Source organism: Austrofundulus limnaeus, unplaced genomic scaffold, assembly GCF_001266775.1.
Source record: "Austrofundulus limnaeus strain Quisiro unplaced genomic scaffold, Austrofundulus_limnaeus-1.0 Scaffold592, whole genome shotgun sequence".
Lineage (NCBI taxonomy): Eukaryota > Metazoa > Chordata > Actinopteri > Cyprinodontiformes > Rivulidae > Austrofundulus > Austrofundulus limnaeus.
Genome location: NW_013952994.1, coordinates 26,631 through 33,177, shown reverse-complemented (window position 1 = coordinate 33,177; position 6,547 = coordinate 26,631). Strand labels below are relative to the sequence as shown.

Genomic DNA, 6,547 nt, shown 5'->3' with positions numbered 1-6,547 from the left:
GGGGCAGATATTATAAGAATTTATTTTCTTCTTTCTGCTCCCTTTCATTTTACTTGTGATTTGTTTTGTTTTTAGATGAAATGAATTTAGTAGATCTGGGTCCTTGATCCAGCTTCATATCAACATGGGAGAAAAAAAAMCTTACAGAGCTTTGGCTCATGTGGTGACATGAATATTGCTACCACTGCTTGCGGGACTGAACAACAAACAGGTTTATATTGATTATGAGCGACACAGCAACTTTGTAGGCTAGTTAGTTTCAAAAACGACAAAAGGATAGCTAAATCTTAGTTCATTATGTTTCAATGTGTCACGACTCGCTTAATTTCTGAAAGCTTCACCTGTGATTTAGGGACTGATCCGTTCGTTGTTTTCATTGAACACTTTGTAAAGATTTGACGGCAGCTTCAAACTCTGTGCCATGATAGGACAGATTTTGATCTTGTGTAGGAATGTTAATGCAACTGAGGAAGATCAGGTGATACAATACTATCCATAATTCAACGAACATGAGAACAATCAGGTGAGTACATCCTCTTATAAAAAATGTTTTCATTTCTGATTGTGATGATTGGTTTTTGTGTTCACCTTCTGCTTGGTTCCTGCTCCTAATTGCACCACCTGCATGCAATCTTCCTGATGACATCCTGGGTTTTAAAAGTGTCTCCAGACGGACGAGTATTCGCTGATGCATTACACCGTTTTTGGTAGTGCCTAAGCCAACTATAGTTATTGAAAGTTTACGATTAATGTTACTTACCTGAATTTTTTTTGCTCTTCAAGGAAACCTTCGTCATTGCACCGTCTGGAGTTTTTAGTCTGCCCAGGATCATCATCAAAAGGAACCAAGGAAGATTTTATGGTCTTGCCACTCTGCCTGAAGAAACCATTTTATCTCACAAAAGAAACCTCACCTCAAAGCCTACTCACTCTTCAGAAACCTGTAAGAAAGAATTTTCATTATCTAAAGACATTTATCATTCATGATCCAATCCATATTGAAGAAGACTCACCTGGACTCTTCCCCTTTTTTCAGATCTGGACTTGTACATTTTTCCCAGCACCTGTAAATAAAATCACTTTTTTCATTCGCCTCCTGTGTTTGGTTGGTCAGTTCCACTCATTTGCCTGACTTTCTGAGTTCATGTCACTGATGGGTCTGATGTTATTCCTGAACCAGCTGTGGTAACAACAGAGATGTAGATATTGGTTATCACAATCAACAAGCCAACAATTTTCTGTTTATATTCCCTTGTTGATGAAATTTTGCATCTCAAATTGAACAAAAGTTCAGCGGTGTGATAAGTTCATATATGGCTTGTAAAGACATTTGTTCTCTAATTTCTGTTTTGTAGCATATAAAGAATCTAAATACACAATGCTCTCAGATTATCTTGCTAGTTTCTTTTGAACAATCTCCAACAGTAAGCTAAACATTAGCTAGCTAGCACCGTGTTCTTTCACACCAACATCATTTAGTATTAGATGGAGTGGTTAGCCCTGATGCCTCACATCTAGAAGGTCCTGTGTTTGATCCCCATTTGGATCCAGGGTTTTTCTGCGTGGAGCTTGCACATTCTTCTCATACTTGTGTGGGTTTTCTTGGTACTTGGATTTCCTCCCACAGACAAAAAAAAATAGCATGTTAGGTTGCCTTCAGACCCAGGCTTCTCTTACAAAAGAGATCTGTGATCTCAATGGGATTTGCCTGGTTTCAGGATAGTTAACAATATTCATATTTTTTGAAAGAGGGTTTCATAAACCTAAATAACAAACACCAGGAACTCGTTTGGCGAAGCCATTTGTCGTGCCTGGAAAAAGATCTTTTTGCCATACTTTGTGCTCTTTGACTGCTGTCACAATGGATGAGTTGTTGAGTGGTTAGGGGAGTCATCCTCCAATGAGAGAGTTGGGTGTTTGATTCCCCCATTAAAGTCAAAATGTCCTTGGGCAAGACACCACTGAACCCCCACTGCCTCTGATGTGTGTCCCATCAGTGTATGAGTGTGATTTAAAGCACTGATTAGTCTTCAGATTAGCTTTGTAGAGAGATTTAGTGAGAAAGTGTAAATGAGAGCACATCACTGTAAGAGACAGTCTATACCAGGGGTCCCCAAACTTTTTCCTGTAAGGGCCACATAACTTTTCCCTTCTCTGGTGGGGGGCCGGAGTCAGTTTGTAACAGAAAAAGTGTGACTATTGCAGAAGTGCCTAAATGTACAAATTTATTTTTTTCCAGAAAGCACAATCAAATAACCCTCTCTGGGTTCTTCACAGKATGTATTCTGCTGAGCTAACAGTCCACTTTTTAGCTTTGAGAGTTTGTTTGCTCGCATTTGGCCTTGCAAGTTATCATACTTGTCTTTGTGATGGGATTCATAGTGTCGCCACAGATTATATTCTTTGAATATCGCCACCGCCTCTTGACAGATGAACAAAAAAGTAATCGTTTGTCCACTGCAGCTTAAATGCCCTGCATTCTGAATCAATTTTTCTCTTACCTAATCTTTTCGCCATTATTCCGCTCTCTCTTTGAGAGGGGCGGGTTTAGGATTTTTTTGGGGGGTTGCCAGATAGGGGCACAGACCGCAGAAGGGTGGAACAGAATGTCACGTTATGTGTGTTTATGTATGAAACAGTTACTAACTATTAATAGTTAATAATGAAAAAGTTCATAACTAAGGAACATTTTATTGCAAAAGTCCAACTTTATAATCAAATATAAATACACACATATGAAAACAAAACTAAATGCTCTCTGGTATTGTTCTGGGGGCCGGACCAAGTGGGGAGGTGGGCCGGATCCGGCCCGCGGGCCGTAGTTTGGGGACCACTGGTCTATACAGACAGTATGAAGCACTTTGAGTAACCTGGCTGAATAGAAAGGTGCTATAAGTACAATCTATTTACCACAAGGTACTACCAAGTGACAGGTCACCTTAAAATTGACTGAACTATCCTTTTAATGTTAATATATTAAAACTGTCTAACTTGTATGAAATATGCTTAACTGTTTTAAACCATTGCCAGGAAATAATTTATTACTGTTCATGAATATTTTCGTTTACTGGCAGTAATCATTTGTTTCAGATCAGCTTGTGTGCAAGAGAGCAGCCAAGCAAACTGCAAATCACCTGGAAACTCTTGTTCTGAGGGTTTTTCATTTGCAGTGCAGTTCATTAAGCTCACTCACAACACAAAAACGTGCTGCCACCATGTGGAAATCATGATCAGGGTGGTCTGAAAGTTCAATGAATTCCTTTGTGACCAAGTCTGAACAACTAAGATTGATTTTCGCAGTATTAATATTTGTTGGAGACTGTTATTTGTCTACAATTATGATTTAATGGCAAAGTGATGCATCGCCAAAGAACTAAAAAATAAGATCTTTGTTTTTAATTTCTCACACCACCCTGATTGTCTTTCTTTGTCTTACTGTTATATCAGTGTTTCTAATAATACATATTTTTCTAACAGAGCAGTATGCAAGGAATCTCTGCAGCTCTTCCTGTTTGGAGGTTTTCTGGATACTCTGCAAATCCTGACATGATTAAATGGGTCTGAAGAGTGAATCCTGCATTTTGAAGCTAAATTATCCGTGTGCATGAAATACTCATATTGGGATTGTATTTGTCSCTGAGCAGACTTCCATTGAGTCTGACTTCCATCAGACTCGATCTCCAATACTCCTTTAATTTCAGGTGAAGTTATTTCCTATCCAGTGTTGGCATTTTTGTTTAAACCAAAGAATAAGTTATTGTGGCTTTAATACAGCAAGACACTTGACTATTTCGTACAATTTAAATGTTTTTATTTTATGTCTAATTATATTTTAATTTATATGTTTTGACTGTTATGGTTTACTGTGTTCAGTTATATATATTTACTGTTCATTGTTTATGTGTAGCACTTTGGGCAACAGCAGTTTTAAAATGTGCTATTTGAATAAATTTGATTTAATAACAGGCTACGAGCAAAAGTATATTTTATCAGAGATGTCAAGTAAAGCAAAATACTGTGTTACTTTACTTAAGTAGAACTGTTTATACTTTACCGGAGTAATTTTTTTATATATATTCATTTTATTTTATTTAAAAAAATATTCATTTCATTTAAAAACAAAACAAATGCTATACATACAACAAATAATAATACAAAACACTAATAAAATGAAAGCTAGCAGAAAGAAGACATTTTTTATTAATATCTGCCCCTTTTTAAAAAAAATCAAACAACAATAACCTTCAAATAACAAAACATAACAAAAATGTCAACTCCTTCTCGAACAACAGTTCTTATGAATGCACATTATACAAATTCATGTTTCTTCAACAATCTAACTTTTATCATTCTCTTAAATAAACGTACTGAGCCAGCATTTTTATAATCACTTTCCAGATTATTCCAGTCTTATTCCTTGGACTAAAGTACATCTGTCCTTCAAATTTGTTAGAATTTTTGGATTTACAAACACCTCTGTACCATTAAGGTTATAATTATTTACTCTCTTAACAAAATTTAATTGAATATTTAGAGGTAATAAATTTTTTGAGCTTTATACATAACCTGCAAAATATTATGATCAACCAACTCATAAAATTTCAACTGAAAAATTAATATATTTGATGGGTGACTGTAATGTTTTCTGGTGATAACTCTTACAGCTCTTTTCTGTAAAATAAAGATGGGATTTGTAATTGTTTTACATGCTTTCCCCCAGACTTCAATACAGTAAATCAAGTGTGGAACAATTATTGCATTTTATAATGTAAACAAAGCTTTGTCATTAAATAAAGTCCCTTACTTTATACAACACTGCAATGGATTTGGCTATTTTTGTTCTTAAGTGATTTATGTGAGATTTCCATGTCAGCTTTTCATCAATAATAACACCCACAAACTCAAACCTCATTGACTCTACAGATCTCAACACCATCAACTCGAAAAGGAAAATCAATAGCTTTATTACTGAACATCATATAATTAGTTTTATTCAAATTTAATGATAATTTATTTAGTTTAAACCAAGTTTGTATTTTAACAAATTCTGTTTGCATCATCCCCATCATTCATTTGTTTACAAACACTGGACATGATCGCTCCTCTGAAATGCCACTAAATTAACACCCAAGCCTTGGCTGAATCACGTTACACGCACTGCTAGGCATGAGTGCAGGAGAGCAGAGTGCAGGTGGAAAAAGGACAGACTGCAGGTTTCTTTTTGTATTTTTAAAGAGAGCCTGTTGTGTTACCAAAGAACTGTGAAATATGAGAAGAACAAATATCTCTCAGACATAATTGCTTTCAACTGTAACAACCCCAGTGTTCTGTTCAAAACTATTGACTCTGTTCTTAATGCTCCTAAGTTTGTTGGTTCTGATGCCTCCAGTGAAACCTGTGAAAGTTTTCTTCACTTCTTCACTGACAAAATTGTGTCAACTAGATCCATTATTTCTCAGCCTCCCTATGACTCTTCTCTTCCTTTACACTACTCATCTGTTTTTCATCAGTTCAAGACGGTATCCTTTTCTTTTTTGAAGGAAACAGTTGGTCATTTGAGGCCCTCTGGTTCCCCTTTAGACCCATTCCACCTTGTTTGTTTAAGGAGGTTCTTGCAACCATTGGACCAAGTGTACTACAGATAATCAATACTAGTCTTCCATCAGGTACAGTACCTGACGTTTTTAAGCATGCATTTGTACGTCCTCTACTTTAAAAAAAACAGGTCTCGATCTATCTCTCTGCTCCAACTTTAAGCCTATCTCCAATCTTTCATTTATTTCTAAAATTTTAGAGAAGGTTGTCTACAACCAGTTGTTACCATTTTTAGGCAACAATGGTATCACTGAGCCATTTCAGTCTGGCTTTAAACCCCTCCACAGTACAGAAAGTGCGCTTTTAAGAGTTACAAACGATATATTTTTGTCAACAGACTCTGGTAAGTTTGTTTTAGTGCTTTTAGATTTATCCACTGCATTTGAATATCATATAATTAGTTTTATTCAAATTTAATGATGATTTATTTAGTTTAAACCAAGTTTAAACTACAGGATTTTAATCCCTCGTCTTGAGCACTGTGTGGGCATTAGGGGTGTCGCCCTCAATTGATTTCGGTCCTACTTGTCTAATAGGAGTTTTTGTGTAAAGATTGACAATCTGTGTCCTCCACAGCTCCCCTTCCACATGGGGTGCCCCAGGGGTCAATATTTGGCCCTCATTTTTTTTTACCCTTTACCTACTTCCACTTGGCTCTGTCTTAGGAAGCATGGTATATCATTTCACTGTTATGCTGATGACTGTCAGATCTATTTTCCCTTTGCACAAAACAACATAGTCCAACTCATACACTGCCTTAATGATATAAAAGCATGGTTCTCTCTTAACTACCTTAGTCTAAATGAAAATAAGACTGAAGTTATGTTGTTTGGACCGAGTGGCTCCTCCTCCCCCAATGTAGACCTTGGCTCACTGTCACTCCATCTCAGGGACTGTGTCACCAATTTGGGGGTGAAGTTTGAGTGTGATTTTAAATTTGACAAACAGATCA

The 6,547-nt window shown here is 36.4% G+C and overlaps 1 long non-coding RNA gene across 1 annotated transcript in view; it reads right to left on the bottom strand.

The window, feature by feature from the left end:
• Positions 1-1,663, bottom strand: part of LOC106531055 (uncharacterized) — a 4,496-nt gene extending 2,833 nt beyond the window's left edge. The window contains exon 1 of the long non-coding RNA XR_001311857.1: positions 761-1,663. This is a non-coding gene — a long non-coding RNA (uncharacterized LOC106531055). The remainder of the gene's footprint in view (positions 1-760) is intronic.
• Positions 1,664-6,547: the final 4,884 nt, after the last annotated feature.